Consider the following 19,992-nt stretch of genomic DNA (forward strand, 5'->3'; position numbering starts at 1 on the left):
CAATTGTATGTGATGCATATGTACATATCAGTGACACAAAACTAGCTCCCACATATGAACAGCTAGATGGTGAAAAGAACAGTGGACTTTGAGATCGAACATAATGGTGTTTTGATCATGGCTTTATGTCATTTATTCAGATCAAAGTTACTGAGCACTTACTACAAATATGGCACTTTTTCAGCTTCCATAATTACAGCAATGAGCACAGAGGCACTGCTGAATGGGAGAGATATAGATTAAATAAAATAACCCCATAAATACTTTTATAATTGAAATGTGAGAAATGACTTGAGTAGGAGTGTAGAACACTGTAAATGAGACTTCAAGGACACAGAAACGAAGGAGTCAGGGTGAAACTTGCCAAATAAAATCCAGAACATTCAATTACATTTGATTTCAGACAAATAGTAAATAATTCTCATCCAAAAATGTCAATTTATCACATGAGAGATACAGATACTAAAACTACACAATACATATAAAAATTTGGGAGGATATACATTCACCAAATTTGTCAACACTAGGAAGTAGTCTTTTAAAAGGAGAGTAAGAAAAGGTCTGTATATGGAAGGAACATATCAAACAACCCTGGAAGGTGAATAGCCATTGGCAGAGAAAGAAGACAAGTGGGAAATAATTCTAAAAATGTGAAGAATCAGGGGCCCTCCCTGGTGGTGCAGTGGGTTAAAGCACAGCACTAAGAAGCTAAAGCCACTTCAGCATGAGTTTGATCTCGGCCCCGGGAGGTGATCCACATGGCACGTCAGACCTCTCCTGACTCACCAGTTGCTCCACTCAGCAGTGTACTTAGTCAGTTGGCCTGTTCTGCTCCTATTCTGTTTCTGGTTGAATCCTGTCACTGCCCCTGCACCTCTGGTCTGTACCCCACTTCTGTATGCATTAATAAATAAATCTTTAAAAAATATGAAGAATAAGATTGTAAAAAAAAGTGGAAGTACAGGCAAAGTGAAGGGATGTGCACTGGGGGGAACCTCATGGAAAGTGAGGTGCAGGGTCAGTGTAGCCAGATCACTCGGGACACCTCAGACTGAGACTGACTTGCTTATTCTTTTGTCCCAGTGTCACATACATATACCAAGGTAATAGAAGTGACCTCGAGAAGATGTATGCATAACAGTGGGGGTGGAGCTGACATTGAATAAATATTTGTTAACTGTATCTCATAATGTTCATTCTAGCTGTAACTCATCTTATTACCCATGGAGACTTTCATTGTTTTGTTTTGTTTTGTTTTATGTGAGATATTTTCTACTAACTTTCATTTTTCCCCAGCTTAAAGACTGACTTTTAAAGATATCTTTTCTTGCTTTTGTACTCCAGTTGCTTGGTGTATTACTCTATTAAATCTGAAGTTAGGAGCAATTTTGCCAGTGGGTATCTACATATCTTAGAAATGATTATTTCTGGGGTTTCCACTTTTCCTTCAAGAAAATATCTCATTTACTAATACCCACCTAAATATGTGTCTACACTTTTTTCTATTATATGGAGCATTTAAAATGCATTCTTTTTCAGAGTTTCTTTTGTAGACCACTGTGAAATCTTTTCTTTGGCTTTCTGCTAACATGGCATCAGAGCGGGGGGGGGGGGATGTCTCTTTTTCTAATATCCTGGCCTCCCCCCCTCAACGGCTCACCACCCCAGAGACAACTTCTGTCTTGTGCTCCAACATGCTGATTTTGAGTGAGCACGTTGGTCTGGGAGTGGCAGCACCGGGCCAGAACTCTCAGTGATGAATGTCAGCACAGCGGACGCAGTCTTTCTGCCAGACAGGAGGCTAACAGGCAAGCGGTGGGGAGTTCACAGGCTTGGAGGGTCTTGTTAGACAGAGTTCAAAATTCTCATGAACATCTCTCCACACAACAGCTGCAGCTTCAACAGTGGGAGTCTTCACATTGATTTTTCAAAAAGCTCCCCCTCCAGAATTTAATGTCATATTATGCTGCTAAATGCCCTGTATCACAGTATATTGTTATCCATCATGTTCTATGCTCACCATTTGTGGCAAAGTAACTAAATTGGCCGGAGAATTTTCCACTTATTAGAATGAGCTCGCTCTCATTCTCACCTTTTCTGAGAATTTGTCAACTTTCCTCTCACAAAACTTTCCTGTATGACTCAAGGGCTTTGCTTTCTACCAATTTAATTATTAGTCATTTTAGTTCACACTAAGAAGTGATTTCATGGGGGCGGGAAAGATTCTTAGAATTTATATGCTACATGACTGATCTACTTACAACGTTATTTCTTTTGCTGGATGAGGTTAAAACTTGCCGATTTATTTAACAATTATGTTTTAAGGATGTACCATGTATCTGTTCCATGCACAGGAGCTAAAACAGTGAAAAAGACAAAGCATGGCCCTTGGCCCTTTTGTAATTAGGGGCTGAAGCCAAAGACTGTTACAGGTGAGCCCCCTGGAGGAAGGTGTTGGTGAGGATGAGTAGCCCCAGGGGAATTAGGAACAAAGTATCAGTGGGGGTGGAGCCTCTGATAAGAAATTTAAGGGACTGCAAAAGCAGGGCCTGGATTCAACATTTGGGGGTTTACTGTTAGGGGATTTCAGTGTTTCCATAGCTCCCAGGATTCTGGGCTCAGACAATTCTGCCCCCACCACGCCAATCTGACAGAAGGCGGTTGCAGGCCTTGAAAGCACTTGGAGAGGCTTCCAGGAGTCAAGCTCAGAGAGGAAAAATGCAGAGACTTCGCAGCTCTCAGAATGACTGAAACTGCACACAGTTTTGCTGCTGTTACTGCTGTTACTGAAGGGAAAGTGAAGACTGGAGTTGGGCGCCTCACTGGGCTCGCAAGTGCAGCCATTTGTTTGGGTGCTGTAGCAGTTTTGTTAGTCAGTTGTCCAGGGCTTTGCTGGGGCACCTTGGCAGCCCTGGTGAGCATCTCCTGTTGCGTCTTTTGCTATTTTCATTAGTGGGAACCCAGCCTATTGCCTGGCTGCTTCATACTTGGCCTACCGTGGTGGAAAGACTCCATCATGGGAGTCTTGTGTGTCCGACTTTAAAACAGCGGAAACTGCTTCAGGTGAGGTAAACGGCCTTTTGTGGCCCTGTTGCCTCTTTGTTTTCCCTTGTTTGTTAAGTAAATTCCATTATTGTTCACTAAACCTGAGTAGTCTTGCAATTGTGTGTGGGGGTGAAAAACTCAGATTACCAGTAAACTATTTGGACAGTGTCCTTAGTCTGTTTTAGTGCCCTTTGCTGCCTAGTTTTCTCACTTACCTTGCTGTGTACTAGAGTGACAAGCCCCAAATTTAGTCCCTTTATAACACTCTGTAATAAGTATTGATAAAAAAGATAATACAATTTCAGGTCGTGATTATGGTATTGAATTAAACTTAAAGCAGAATAAGGTAGCTCTAATGGGGCAACAGAGGCATGGCTATTTCTGATAGGGTAGCCAGGGAATCCATCCTTTGATATTTGAATTGAGGTCTGATGTCATTATTTGTGCCAAGCACAGACGAATTTGGGGATCCTTGGAGGACTAACATGAAAAAAAAAAAAGTGTGTATAATAATGTGTGCACATTGATTTAAATAAGCAATCCTTCACTCTTCTAAATAAGCATTGTTTACTTTTGTCATGTTCATGCTGTCTAAATAAGGGTGAGTGATAGCCTCCAAAAATTTACATTTGACTCCTAAGAAGGTCTTAAAATGTGGTCTATGGGGGAACTGGATCAGGACAATGTAGATCCTTGTTCAAGATTCTCATATTTTGCCCTGTACTTCCTGAATCAGAATTTCTGGGACTGGTGCCCCAAATCTGTAGTTTTCCTAATTCCCAGTGATAGTTAGAGGATCTCTACTTTGAGAGGCCACAAGAAACTCCATTTTCTGTCTCTATAACACTATGGGATTCATAAGAGAGTTTTCACTCAACTGAACTGTTAAACTGAAACTTTCCAACAATAATGACTTCAAAGTATTTCATTTGAAATAATAAATTAGTAATTTAATAGTACGTCATTTGCTCATTTATGTGAATGCAATATCATCCAAGATCTTTTCCCACTTGCCAAAGAATACTCCTTTCTAAGATGCTCAGAAAATTGTTGTTATTCTTATAGTTACCATTCTGTCATTCATAGTGGGATGCTTTCCTTTCTTCTGGTCATAAGAATCACTTTACAATAAAATACAAAGTATCTTGTATGTCCTTGGAAGCTCTGTTTTCTGAGTTACAGTTATAGCAGGGAGCTTATTATTTTTTTTTTTTTTTTGCTTATGATCTGTAAATTTCTTTCCAGATTCTAATAAGTTTCAGTTCCCTTAGCAGCCAATCTATTCTTTTATTTTCTAGTTTTAAGTCAGTCCAATCATTTCAATTTTTTTTTTTCCTGAGAAACCGTTTTCTCATTTTCAGTCACAAACACTTGTTTTTTACCTGCTTCATTTAAAATATCTCTTACTATTATTTCCTTTCATCTCACTCTTTTTTTTTTCCTTAGGAACTGTGTCAATGCCATGCACCTTAATGATGAAATGATGTATTCCTTAGAGCTTGTCAGATTCCTCACCTTTTTCACTTATTAGTAACAGAAATGTCACAGCAGTAATGCCAATAGCACAAATAACTGCTTTTCTTTCCTCATTTTTCTACCTAAAATCATATCTATTTTTCATCTATTCTCATATTTTGTTTCCCCAGATTTCCTTTGTGGTAGAAGAAATTATTGCTCCCTTTTGATAAAACAATCCAAAATGGATGCTAACAAAATTAAGAAATTTTCCTGAAAGTCATGTAGTGAGGGATATGATGAAAGGGGAGAAATCAAGAAGTCTTACCTTCTTTGGCTATGAAGGCAAGGTAAGTGTGAAAATTAATGAGTGATATTTCCAGTTTTCCATTGACTTCCTAAGAAAGCCTTCCCTAAACCAGATGCTAAACATATTTTTAAAATAAAAATTTTCAACTGAGAGGTGAGAGATCAGAAGTAATGGTTAAAAGATCAAGAATGTACATCTAAAATGTGAGAGAAATCGCTTGATTTATTTGTCATATTTTTAAGGGAAACTTAAAACAGAGAAGTAATTGGATCCTCTATTCCTGTGAGGGATATGGATGACAGGCAACAATTTTAGAAATACTGTTGCATGTGGTAGTTTTCTTTTGTTTTTATCAAGATGCAATGAAACACTGAAGGCTACTGAGGTGTTAGGTATATGTGGTTATGATTATGCTCTGAATCTAGGTAGATGGGATCTCTGATTCCTAATTAACGACTACAAAGCCATCTAAGCAAAGGGGACTTTCTAGTTTGGAAAATGTCCCTAAAAGAGGGAGATAATAGACTCATGACTGGGACATGGGAAATAAGTATTCCCAGGGATGGCTGTTCTAGTATAACTCAGATTGAAGTGCCATCTGGACAAGCAGTTGTGCTGGATGCAGTGAAGTTAGGGGTAAGAGACCATGGCTGGGGTTGGGGTGCAACCATCAACAGCACTAGAAGTAGCTGCACAGTCTTCTGAGACATGAAATTTTCCTAAGCATAGAGAAGTACGGAAGTACTATGACAGCCAGCAGGTCAGAATTCTGGCCATTGCATGCTGGAAAGTTAGCTAGAGACAACTGGTTCTTTTCCACAGAAGGCGTTACTCCATAGTTCTCTATTGTAGGTTCTCAGATGTTATAGAATAATCTGTATCACTGAACAAAGCAAACATCCCTGATTTTTTGGCATCCTGATTGCTATGTCTCTATTGCCCTTGCTAGTCAAATTTCTAAGAAGCATTCTCTGTGGATATTTATTCTCCATCCTTGATTCCTTTTGCCCTCACTTTCTATAACTCAACCTATCAGCAAGTGCTGGTGGTACTGTGGTCAGGCTCATTAGGAAGTACAACCACTACCGCTCCTACTATGTTCTTTCTGACATGGATTATTGCAGAGCCTGAGATTGCTCTTTTGGTGAACAACATAAGTACCCCTCCAGTGCAATTACAAGGAGGAAAATATTAAGTACTGGAAAATATAAGTGGCAGCTCCCTTCAGAATTGTGCTTGTCATTGTAAAATCATAAACTTGTAATTTGCATTTTACATGCCAATTTACAAACTTGGTAAATATCATCTGTCCTTAAAATGTTTAACCCTTTCTAGTATGCTGAGAAAAAAAAAAAAGATTTCTAAGGTTTGAAGACAAAGAGGGAGGTCTAGGTTTGGGAGATTACAGGCAGCTTCACCAGAGTCTTGCTAGACTTGACATACAGACAATATTATATCCTGACTACTTTTGGTAAATTCTATACTTCCAACTGTAACTTCACCTCTTATTTTATTTACCATTGTGACCAGTTAACTTTACATGGTAGGTGTTCAAATGACTTGATTGCTTTTTTGTGTTTACTTCGAAGAGCTCCTGCAATCACTTCTTTCTTTTCTAAGATAATTGGTTGAATTTCAATAAGTAATATTAGTAGGATGAACTTTGTGGAATATTTAACAGTTTTGAAGATTGCTCATTCAAATGTTGATACTTGATGCAGTTGTAGTGAAAATTACATCCTTATCTTATTTAATATTCTGAAGGAAACAATGCTGTGTAAGGGCTATCTTTTTTAACTAATCGCAGAATTTTCCAGTCAATAAGGAGGGGTTGCATCAACCATTATTTACTATCCTTGTGCTATTTTACTTTACCATCTATTTTTCCCCTTTATTTTTTATATACAGAATTTGTCTTAATCTAGGTGCTTCATATAACATTTAAAAAAATCTTAAAGTCACTGATCTTATTCTGTCATATTTTGAAAATATTAGTGCTTATCCAATTTCATAAGAAAATACTGCTTCTCATAAAACATAAAATATATCTGTGGCTTTATTATTATTTTAAATGATTTTCCTGTAGTTTTCTATAGCAGAAAAAATTAAAATTAAAAGACTTTGCCATATTAGTTTTAACTATTTCACTTATTCTTGATACACAGAACACATGCATAACTAAATGCTTCTTATCTATATTGTTTTATTAGAATTCCGGTTTATTTAGGAGTTTGATAAAACTCTCATTAAGTTACATAATGACTCAATGAAGTAATTGGATATATATATTCATGTGTATTTTACATAATATGGTGTAAAATGATTTTCACATAGAGCTGTGGCATTAAGGAGATCTATGTAGCTTAAGGGTAACTTCTGAGCATGAGAAATCATTAACTTAAGAATTTCTTTACTTTTGAAATGCTTTTAAGAAAATTAATTAGTTAAATAATGCCAACCATTTAAATTGGCTGTACGGTTCATGTTGCCTTGCCTATTTACTTACAAAAACCTACACTATACTTTTACTATCACCTTCTATGTTACTAAAGTATAGTATGCCTTAGATTTATGTAACATGCTATCCTAAAGAATTAGAACTGTTACACATTATTATTTCTTTTAACATTTCTATTAGGTACATGAAAAAATGAAAAGGGTGATAGAACTTTATTATCTTCTTTATTTTGTAACTAAGGAAGTTAGATAAAAAGTAATATAGTTTTCTTAAATTTAAAAATTAAACTAATTGAAAGACAAGGAAAGAAATGTTTAACCTCAAGTACCTAAATCTTCAACCAGAAGATAAATTAGTTATGTTAAAGTCACTGGATATTTTTTGTAAATGTGCAAATATATTTTTTTCATGTCATTTATGTTTAGCACCTATGGCATATATACATTTATACTATATATATATATAGGGTGTGTGTGTATATATATATATTTGTGTATGTGTGTGTATATGTATATATATGTGTGTGTGTGTATTCCCTTCCACTGTATTCCAGAAATCATAAAGTAAAAGCAAAATCATGAAGTGCTTCATTGCTGTTATGAAAAATAAATATTTTTCTCTCTCTCATCTATCTAGGTGTGTGTTAAATGTATGTCTCTCTCACTTAACAGCTTTAAACTTCTGAAAATTGTACAGCTCAGTGAAAAGACATTAAATGAAAAAAAGTTCATTAATTTTAGGAGGGGAATTATGATACATTCTATCTGAACAAAATTTTCATAATTTTTACAGATATAAAAATATACTGATTGAACAATAAAAACAAGTAATAAATAACAATTCGGGTGTACAGTTAGTCTATACATAAATATAAAAGTGAATTTTCATTAATATATTATTTTCCTGACATCTGTACTATTTTCATCACAAATATTTCAACATTTGGGGAGGTCTTCATTTCAAGATATTATAGCACAGAAAAATACTTTTAGGTAAACTAAAGGCTATGTATGAGAAGAATTTTAAACTCTAAAATTACTCTCATACAATAGCAAAACAACCATAAAATACCTGGAGCAATACAGTCTGAGTTTATCCAAAGATGGTATAGCATTCAAATTTCTTTCTTTTTTTCATAGAAACTATCATTTCAGGTAAATTGATGAATGTGTCTCTACCCGAACTGAAAATGTCAAACCATCGCTTGTTACTGTTTATTTCATGTTTTGTGTGTGTATGTTCAAAAAGTCAAAATAATCCTCAACGTGAGTGATAGGAAATGTAATGCAACTTTTTGAGTCATATTGAAACATTAGCATTTGAATGGTCATTAAGTGAGGTAAGTCAGTATTTCTCATGTCCGGTAGACCATAACAGTCTAATGAATTCAGACATCAAACTTTTCTTGATTGAAGAGGAGGAGAAAAAGTGGCATTCCATAACATCAGTTCTGACTTTATTGTTTAGAAGAGGCAAGAACGGAATAAATGTGAGGGAAAGAGAATCCTCAACTTCAAATACTTACATCTTCAATCAGAAAATAAACTAGTTATGCTTATCTGCATATAAGGGAAGGCGAGTCAGTCTGAATGGTCCTAGTTAGAAATATTACCATTTAACATTTTGATATTGTGTGTTCATTTATGCTGTTAAGCGACTTAAAGTCACCATTTAAGTTCGTGATAACCAGCTTTCCAGAGTTGGAAAGTGATAAACTCAATGAAAGTTATTTTCTATAAATGTATGAAAAAGAATGTAGCCTGGAACACAAATCCAATCGTTTTTCAATGTAAGCAGTGACTATGAGAAAGGTGTGTTCAGTTTTCTTTTGTAGGAAGGGTCAGTCATCGAGTGATGGGAAGTCATTCAATAATAATATGAATAGTTTGTATTGCTGACTCAAAGAAGCTGTCATCCAAATAACTTTTCAGAGCAGACAAAGAAGAGTGCAAGGTTTAAATACACCACCACATTTTAGTTATTATACTTTTCTAGATGAATGTGCTCAAGATTAGTAGTGATTTACTCTACTGCTCAGTATAGCAATTATCAGGTGAAGTAAACTCCTCCTGGAAGGCTCTGCATACCACAGCTAGTCACATTAATGTGGAGAACTGCTAGATATTTTATATCTAGTTTTCTTCAGTTGGATAAGCATGTTGAGTGTACTAAAAATATTACATTTTCATTTTATTTAAATAGAAATCAAAGTTTTTTTCCCATGTTGTCATACAGTCTTATTCATTTGATATGCCAAAATTTGTCCTCCAAATATGTTACTGAGATCCTTTTTTTTGAAATCTTACTCTTATGCTAACCAAAAATATTACTTATATATGGACTTTTTCTTTTCTGAACAAGGAAAGTTCCTGCTCTATACCTCCTTCCAAAGCGGCTCTCAACTGGCTCTGCTTAATTATTTAAAAATTATTATGTTAGAGGTTTTATGTTTACATTAAATCTAAAGAGATCAACTTAATACAATGCTGAGTAGTTACCATGAATGTAGTTTCAGAGTTAGCTTAACTAACTTTTAGCCTTCTTTTAGTTTTAACGAGTAGATATTGGAATATCTACCATGCTTCACTTTTTTTTTCCATCTGTAAAATGGAAATGATAACACTGCATAAGTTACAAGTTGTGCCAGACTTATATAAGCTTATCAATGTAAATCCACAGTTTTCTAGCACTTAGTAAGAACTCAATACATTTTAACTCTTGCCATTGAAACTTGGAAAAATTATTTCCAATAGTCAATTATTTCTAACTTTTTTAATGTAAAATTAATTTTAAACATTGAAGTCCATTTCACTTGAAAAGTAGAAAGTTTAGCTTCATTCAGTAATGGGGAATTTCTCTAGTTTTGAGAATACCAGCATCCAAATAGAGAAGTCTGTGTGGTTTTCTATCATCTGTGCACATCATCAGTTATTAATAAGGTACTCATTGTTCCACTGAGTAGTGTCCCTTCATTTCCACTGTTCAGCTGTTACCTGTTTTTACAGAGAAATATTTGATAAGTCTGGTATTTCTAGGCCTACTTCATACTTCAGGTACCCTTGGGTGGATGCCTGCTTTGAACTAACTAACACATATTCTGCTCTCTAGACCTATGGGTCTCTCTCTTTCTTGCTAGTCTTGGAAAGTATTTAAATAGAGAAATAACAAAACGGATACATGTTTGAAACAATTTTTATAAAAAATTCATGGAGAAATTCATGGTCTGCTAGAGTCCCAATGGAGCCAATGTGTAATAGAATCATCTTTTATCAGATACAAATGAGAGAATTGATCTTTATATAAGATAAAATATAGACCATCTTACAGAAAGAGAAAAAATACTTGTAAATAATCTGCAGCATTTACTTTGAATGTTAGATGATATTTAGATATGTTAATGATTGATAATATTGAAACCAGTTTCAGGCATGCAGTTTAATCTTTCTTAATTTGAGAAAAAGTTTTCAGTACAAGGATGTAGTATATTATCTCTCAAAAATTGTATTACTTAATTCCACGATTGGGGGATGTTATAAAAGTCCCTAGAGAAAGACAACTCAAATCTAACTATACTCATAAAATTAAAGAGTACAGTCTATATTAATTTTTCTGACTTTTGAAGATTTTGTCTCTTTCTTATTCAAGAAGAATTTGCTTATGTTTATATAATATCTTCCAAATTTCTTACCTTCTATCATATGATCTTTGCAATCCCGCTATGAGGTAGACAGGAAAGGGATTAAAATGATCAGTTTTCAGATGAAGAGATCCAGGCTCAGGGAAATTCAATCAGAGATCTATCCAAGGTTACAGGAATTACAAATGCCGGCCCCAAAATCTCAAATCTGTCCTTTTGATTCAAACCCAGTACTCTTTTATTTATAACCTGAAGACAGGTTATAAATCTGGGGTGGCAAATTGTATCTTCTTTGCATGCCAAACCTGGTAAACTGGAAAGTATCCTTGAGATGAGTCTGGAAGGACATATAGGAGATAGCCAGGTGAGGATGAGCCATCTCATGTGGAAACAACCACAGCATAAAGGTCCAGTCGTAACTACATTTGGCATTCAACAGTCTCCAAGTGTTGCTCTTCATTTCAACTCAAAATGCTCTTTTATCTAAAAGTATTTGCTGTGCCTTCTGATACTCTAGTGGAAAATCCTCTTCTGAGTTTGCCAGGCCCCTCTGAGCCACACTGTGGTTCATACAGCTGGGGCTCCACAGTCATGTCAGGCCTCTGGATTGCTTCTTCAGAGTTACTGCCAGGTTAACCTGATGGCAGTTACCCAATGATCTAGAAGTTTGTTCTGGATAATTAGAGAAAGGCTTCCTGAAGTCTGGTGACTGACTATGAAATATTTTCTGATTGCACACCAAAAATCATGAGTGGAATAAATAACCTTCCCTGCTAATGAGGTTTAAAATGTTGCTATTTAAAAGATTTTGAAGATTTTCCCATATTTTCAATTAGTAATTTATGATAGTTGTCTCACTGATAAAAATTATCATAATGATAATAATTATTATTATTATCCTTGTCAACATTATTCTACTTTTGCTATGTTTCATGAACAGTCTAAAGAACTTTACATGAATTACCTATATTATTTATAATCCTCATAATAACATATTTATCTCCATTTTAATAATGAGGTAAATTAAGATTATATATATGAAATAACTTGAAAAAGTCACAGAGCCATTACAGATAAAGCAGAGTTACAAACACTTTTTTTGTTGTTGATGTTGTCTCTGGACATAAGAATGGTTAGTCATATTCTTGTATCATAGCTATTTAATTTTGTACATGAAATGAGAAAATAGAAGATAAAGAGAGCCTGTTTGTACAGAGAAGTGCCAAAAATACTTTCCATAAAGTCAAGTCACCTCAGAATGGCAAAAGATAGAAAGTCTTTATTCAATATATACTATATTTATTAGAACAAATGAATCAAATCGGTCACATTAAGTTTGTAGTTCATTTTTCTAGGACTTCTTCTGGAAAAAATGATCCTATTTCATGTTCTGACCCAAGGGCTGCTTCAAGTCCTGCTTACATTGGGCTGTTGTTGCCACAAAACCATATAGGAACCTCAGAAAAAAAAATTCCATTAGAAAAAAATCCAGCCCCTCCACACCTGACCTGATTTATGTAATACAGGTTGGACTGCAGAAGCTATGTCCTCAAACTCTTTTTGGAGTTTTCTTAAGTTTGGTGTTTTGCTACCATTAACTTTGGACCTAGTTTTATTTGATTTCCAAATATTACCCAAGACAATATTATCAATAGGATAAATTTTCTGTGAGCCTTTAACTTTATTTTACCAATGAAATTTGTTGCTGGGCCTCCCTGGTGGCACAAGCTTATTGTGCAAGCTTCATAGCAATATGACGCTATCCACAGCCATTGCAGCATGAGTTTGATCCCCAGCAGGGGAGCTCACCCACATGGCATGGCAGACCTCTCCTGCCACACCTGCCCCTCCCCTTAGCAGTGTATTTCAGTGTATCTGCCTATTCTGCTCCTCACTCTGTCTCAAGTGAATGTCTTCCCCCTTATACCCCTCTCCCACCCCACCTCTGGTCTGTATTTCAGTTCTTGTATCCATAAATAAATAAATAAAATAAATCTTTAAACACAAGCAAACAAAAAGAAATCTGCTGCTGTTTATAGGGTTACTTGAATCAGAGGGTTGTGTCTAAGAGTTATCATGCTGCAGAATCACTCACATCTACTTCTGCCAACACAGAAAACAGAATTTTCAATGGATGATTACCAGATGGTTATCTGACAAATGTTGGCTGCATTGTAATCTTGATGGGCTAGAAGAGGCTTAGGAAAATGTAACTGCCATAGGTCTACATTCCTCTTGTCTTGAAATGAACATCTTAATTGATTGAAAGTATTAGACCTGATATAAATGAAGTAAATGGAGTATCACAAAAAATTTAAGCAAAATTTTACCCCATTATCTTTCATTATTTCTTTGATTAAACTTCTTGGATTATTAAATATTTACCTTTTCAGGGAAATTATGCAAATGCTTTTCTATGGAGACTGTAAGAAGCCTTATTGTTTTAATTGAAATAACTGCAAAAAAAAATAAGCTGCTTTACTATTTTATTCCTCTTTGGAATAAAATGGAGTATGGAGTGCTCAGTTCACAGTACTATCAATTTTAGCACTATCCTATAATTTTAATAAACCATTCTTTGGAGCCCAAATTAAGTTCCTGAAAATAGGTTATAACAAGGTAGATGGATTCCCTATGCAAAGAGCTTTAGCTTCCTTTTGACCTGAGAACTCCTTTGTACCTTAATTAAAGAGTAAAGCATGAATACTAAGAATACAGTAAAGGGAAAAAATGCACTCCTTCAGGATTGCTAGTTTTTGGTCTAAGGCTTATCCAACCAGTCATTTTCCAAATGTTTATTAAATCAAGCAAAGCAGTGATTTTCACATGTCTTAGTGTTTCTAGAATCAAATCAATGCAAAATAAGTGGAGAAGGGAAGTGTATAAATCACAATTTACATTGAGAAATTGATTCTATTGCCCAAATGAAACCACACTCTCTGTCAGAATGGAGGAATATCAAAGCATCTATGAACAATGAGAATAAAAACAGAGTTTGAAATGGAAATTGAACTTTTAATGCTTTGCTTATGGTGTGAAGATGTTACTATGGGTTAGAAAATTGCTTTTTTTGATTTTTCATGACAGAACCAATTAATAGTTTTATTAATCTTCATTGGTTTTTAGTGTATCTATGTATTTTTTATTTTCTTAACATGTCATCTTCAAAACTCTTTAAGTATTTTGAGAGTTGAGTATTTCTAAGCAAATACTATCTTTTTATTTTGTTATTTGATTTAGATATTTTATAGTAAAAATGTAATAATTCTATGGGGATCTATAGTTCAATAGACTACTATCTAGGTTTCCTGCTTTTTGCCAGTCTCTGGCCCTATTGTATAGTGTGTGTGGTCCTGAAGGTTGGTTTTAATCTTGTGCAGGCTTAAACTTTCTTGTGATATGCAATTTATAAATAACTTGCATAAAGTAGATTCCAATGAAAATTGGGTACTTATATCCAATCATGCTTGTTGTTCAATTGTAGCATAAGCAATGAGAGTTCAAGGGCTTTTTTTTTCCCTATTTGCAGAAATTTTCAGAACTGTAATTTTTATAATTAAGTGATTATAATGAAATTTCATGATAAAATATGACTTCAGAATCATATTGTCAAATAGAGTAGTGCACCACTGACTTCAGCACTTGAAAAAAGTAATTGCCAAGTTCATTTTGGTGAAATGAGATCTTTCATGAGATGTGAGAACAAAGATAAAAGATAACCATGTTTTAAAGTTCATATGGCAACTTTGAACATATATGATGGCCATCTAACATAGAAAGCCAAAAAACTGGTCACTAGTTGAGAAGTCTTTCAGTCAAGAAAATATAACATTCAAACTGTATTTTGTAGTTTGCAAACTATTTTCAAGTTGGTGTGCGTGTATAGAATATAGCAGAAAAAAAATTCAAATAAATTGGCATTTGAAAATGTATTATAGGCAAAGAATAATGTATTTTTTATGTTAATCCAGGTAGGCATGTGCTATTTTATTTAGTTTTAGTAATTTTCATTGTAACTAGTTCAAGTGGCCAACAATACTTTTATTTGATTCTGCATGTTATTCTGTCTGTAAAGCTTCTATTTTCCTTCAAATTTACTCTTACTCTATTTGTGTTCAGTGAGACTGACTAAATGTATGACCTACATCAAAGGGTTCCCTTACTCACTGGTTTCTTGTTTGGTTAAGCAAATGAGGGGTTTCAGCAAGAGATCAGTGGGAGCAAAGTGAGGGCCTCTTGCTTCCTCTCTGTGGTTTTGCTGATGGGCTGTAGGTAGCAATTCCCAACAGAAAACTTTCTCCTCACAGATCTCCTCTATTCCCCTATTTCTGTTAAGGTAGTCTCTCCTCTGCTGCAGCCTACACATGATAAGGATATACAGTGTTACTAGACCCAGTAGTTTCTTTTCTGTTTTCAGTACAACCTCACCACACATTTGTAAATGGTTCCTTTTTACACTGTTCAAAAATTACACAATTTGTACGTGTCTCACATTTCCTGTCATACACTGAAGAAAGTAGAATAAGTTTGAGTCTCTCTTAATTTAAATGTTTGTGGAATGGATAGTTCTTTGACACTAAACTGTCAAAAAGTACTTTGAGATCCCTTCTTCAGCCTCATCACCACATCCAGTATGACATTGATAAACTCTCCTAGAATTTCTAGTTTAATGAATATTGATTTGACTTGGGCTTTTCTCAATAAATTAAGTCAAACTCAAGTGTACCTCTTCCATAATCTCCTACTCACCACTCTCCTTCCCTGTGCTCTTAGATAGATTGTTCCCACTGGTGTAATGTTAACTGTTAAAAACAACTCTTGACTAGAGTATTAGAGTTATATCTTTACTCGTAGGTTTCTTGAAAGCAAAATATTCAACATCTTCTGAATATGAGACAAAAGATTATGCTAGATATTTGGCGATGATGATATGAAAAAGGAAAGTCAAGCAATAACTTGAAGAATACTGTTAGTCCCATGACTGTTAGTCCCATGTTAGTCTAAAAAGAATCTTGTTAGTCCCATGACTTGAATTATTTTATACTAATTTTCTCCCAACACAGGTGCAGTCACACCACTATAATACTCCTTTGGCTACTATTCACTATATCCACCAAACAAAACTCACAAATAACCTATGGTAATGATTCTTATTGTTAAAATGCATTTTGCATTCCTAAGTATCATATGGCAATACTCAAAGAAAAGGATTCTAGACAACTGCAGTTCAGTTTTCATTCTACCAATATTACCATTACTAATGTCTCATTCCATTTGACTGCTCGGCATTCTTTCCACTTCCTGTTTCTCTCAAATTGAACACATTTCTTTATTTTATTTTTTCTTTAAATGTTGTCCTTTACCATCACTTCTATGTATAAGAGTTATGATATTCCTTTATAGATCCAGCCCAAATGCCAAGTATCCCACCATATCTTCCAACTCCAATAAATGGCAATCCGTTGCTCAAGTTTTCCTTTATAAGTGTATTGGCAAACTTGTAGTCTTTCCAATTAGAGTTTAATTTTCTTAGGTGAAGGGATTAAACTTATTTATACTTGTGGATTGATGATGTCCAGAAGACAACCTCCTTTGCAGATGTATTTTAAGCTCAGCAAATATTTCTACAGCGAAATGACTTATCAGTGCTATAGCTAAACTTAGGATGACCTTCCTTCAATGGTAGGAATAAGTTAGCTCTGTAGCATAAGGGGTAAATATAAAGTTGTGAGCATTAGCAAATTTTCAATCTTATTATACTTAAACTAAAAACTGTATTATTATTTTAACTTCTGCCTCTGACAAGATGCTGGTTGCTATTTACTATCTTGCCAAGTAGTATGATTGCAGAATCTGAAAAAAGACAAATTATACAGGGTTATCCTTTTAATGTCTTTTGAATTTTTCTTTGACTTCAAAAATGAGGCTTATAAAAATTATTGGCCTTCTTTTAAAAAATAATTCTGTATTTAGTATTTAGCAAACACTAAAGAAATATACTTGAACAAGACGTAAATGTCCACAATTCATGAAGTAATAGGTTAGCTTTGGCCCAATTATTAAATTTTAAAAGTATTAAAGGTTTTTTTTTTAAACATCTGAGGATGTTCTTTTTTTTTTTTTTTTTCAAAAATAAATCTCCAAAGCTACCTATGGATTTATTGAAATATTTATGATAAAACGAAACCCAAAAGCTTTATGTTGGTGGCATCAGAAAGAGGTTGAGTGATAGACATGATCTGATTCTTAGGGTGAATTATTAAAAATATATTCTTCTTTACAGATCAAGAATTGAAAGATCAAGCAGCACAGTTCAAAAGTTGAAAGAGATTAGATAAAAGATGAGTTGTGCAGAAGAACCCAAGGAAGAGATAAAACAACTGGAAGGCAGTCACTGAAATTCACTGTACCATATATGTATGAGAGTGCTGACATTATAAAAATTAGACCATTTCTGTATTGTTAGTGCAAATTTAAGTTAATACTCAGCCTGTATAAATAAAACAACTAATCAAAAATACAACTTTTACTAGCAAAATATGCATTTGAGCACTTATCATAGGTCACATATATTATTTCATTTAATCCACTTAAAATTCCAGAGGAGACACTATTATTGATCTTATTTCATAAAAGAGAAAATAAGGAGATATTTTGAAATTTATCTCAAGCCACCATCAATATCTGCTATCATGTTGCTTCTTCTTGTTCAGTGAAGCTCTCTCACATTCAATGAGTTCTATATCTGAAAACTGAGAAATCTGGAAAGTAAGCAGGAGATAGTAATTTTTTATTATGGCAATTTTCTCAACCTAGTGGGCCTCCAAACTGTTTTTTTTTTTTTTTCATTATTTGGACTGTGAATACCCTTGTTGACTACACATTTTTGTTTGCCTTCATACATCACATTCTAAAAACCATTTTCACAGCTTTCACAGCTTCCATACACACTGCCACTCCAGCTTGCTCTTCACTAAGACTATTATAGTCCTCTTTCTCCTTCCTAGTGTCTATTACTATTGTTTTGAATCTTCTCACCCCTATTATCATCTTGAAATCCATTTCTGTAATTGCATTTCTTCTAAGTCCTGGTCTACAGAGGACAGCTACTACTGAAATTCTTTCCATGTTATGTTAATAAATAGAATATCCTCTATGATCCCTGTGGAATACAGTTAGCTGGTAATATTTTCAGCTTTCTGTGTGTATGACCCTCATACAATAATCACATCTTTGAGCAATTATTTCATAATTTTAATGCTAATTTCTGCATTTCTATTTGTAATAATTATCACTTTCTGGGTCTTCCTGGTGATGCAAGGGGCTAAGTCTCAGCACCCACTGCATCATGAGTTTGATCCCTGGCCAGGGATGTGGCCCACATGGTTGACACCAGACTTCTTTCCTTTTTTTTTTTTTTTTTTTTTTTGCCAGCTGCTTCCCTCATTAGTGTATTTCAGTAGATCTGCCTATTCCTCTCCCCTCTCTGTCTCTGGCGAATCCTCTTACCTGCCTGTACCATTGGCCTGTACCCCAGTTTTTGTATGCATAAATAAATAGCTCTTAAAGTCATCACTTTCTCCTCCTTTCCAACATCCATTCCAGCAGGATTATTCCACCACTTCCCAGAATTCTGTATCAAGGGAAACACATACTTCTATATTGATAATCTCTTATCTAATTTTATATTCCACCATCTCCTTTCCAGTCTCATAACCTCCTGGTGTAGAATCACACATTCTTCCCTGGATTCTGCAGACAAATCTGTAAATTCTGCTAAATTCAGTAGCCCCTTTGGGTTATAGTCTCCATCTTCCCTCAATAGGTGTATCATGTCCCCGATTGAGTTATGTCATATCTTGCCATTATTTATTACCTTGGTATCAGGAAGGAAGATGAGTAAATCCTGAAGGCTATGTACATTATCTTACAAGAAAAGGCCTTTGACTTCTCTTCAAGTGATGGTTAGTGATAACTCATTTTAAGAGGAAGAAATAGGTCATTTCTGGAGTCCCAGATGGTTCTGTAAAATCTGAAGATTAAAAAATTTGAGCACACTGATCCAGATGTTCCAATCTCCAAATGTCAAGCTCCACTCTTCCTTAATCAGGGTCCTGACTGGCATAACAGATTTGCTGGAGTTGAAATTCAACATTCTCCAGAGCCCGAATACTATTATAATTAAACTGTGTCCTAATCCTCAGCTTTTTCACTCTTCCATCTACCAATGATGAGATTCCTTTTATGTACTACTTATGGCAATGCCTGTGGGGTGGGGAGGAGAGGTATTAGCAATGAGCCAGAGGGGTAAGTAGTTCTAGTAATTAGTAGAAGCAGTGTCTGGATTCAGAAGGTGGCAATATGAATGATTAATCACAACATCTACCACAAAGGAAGACTTCTTCTTTTTTTAAATATAGTGGCTATTTCAGCATTTTAGCATTCATCATTGTTCCAACATTGAAATTGCAAACAGTAAAGGAAAATTATACAATGTATGATATGAAGGCTGGAATTAAATGGGATCTAAGCTTATGCAAGGAAGTTAGCCTTGGTTTGGAGAAAGAACATGTAATATTTTGAAGCTAGAGAGAACAAACAATGATGAATATAGGCGGAGGAAGATTTTTTAGGGTATTAATATGCAGTAGAGTGTTTCTTATCTGCAGATGAAGTAAAAGTCAATATCACCTTTTAAAAATGAAAGACCCACTGGTCATTTGATGATTTTGGGCAGCCATAAAAGTACTGGAAATTTTTTAATGACTGACAAAAATTTTCATTCTGTCTCTCAGATGAGAGGATAGCATAGAAGAAAATGCATACATGTGCTAATCCAGTTTTGAAATTTTCTGTATGGGGAATTTATCAGTGTTATAAACTGAATTAAAAAAAAAACAAATCATGATACAAATGGATCAATTCATAATAGAAAGTCTGAATTACATGTTAGAATATTTGCACTGGGAAGAGTCAAACATGTAACCTGGGAATAGAAGTTATTTTTGAAACGTGATTTGGTTGCATGGTGCATTAGATATTAAGGTTTAAGATGACGTATGGAAATGAATGGCTGAGGAGGATCAA

This window comes from Condylura cristata, unplaced genomic scaffold (assembly GCF_000260355.1).
Source record: "Condylura cristata isolate star-nosed mole 26May11 unplaced genomic scaffold, ConCri1.0 scaffold00008, whole genome shotgun sequence".
NCBI classification, from domain to species: Eukaryota; Metazoa; Chordata; class Mammalia; order Eulipotyphla; family Talpidae; genus Condylura; species Condylura cristata.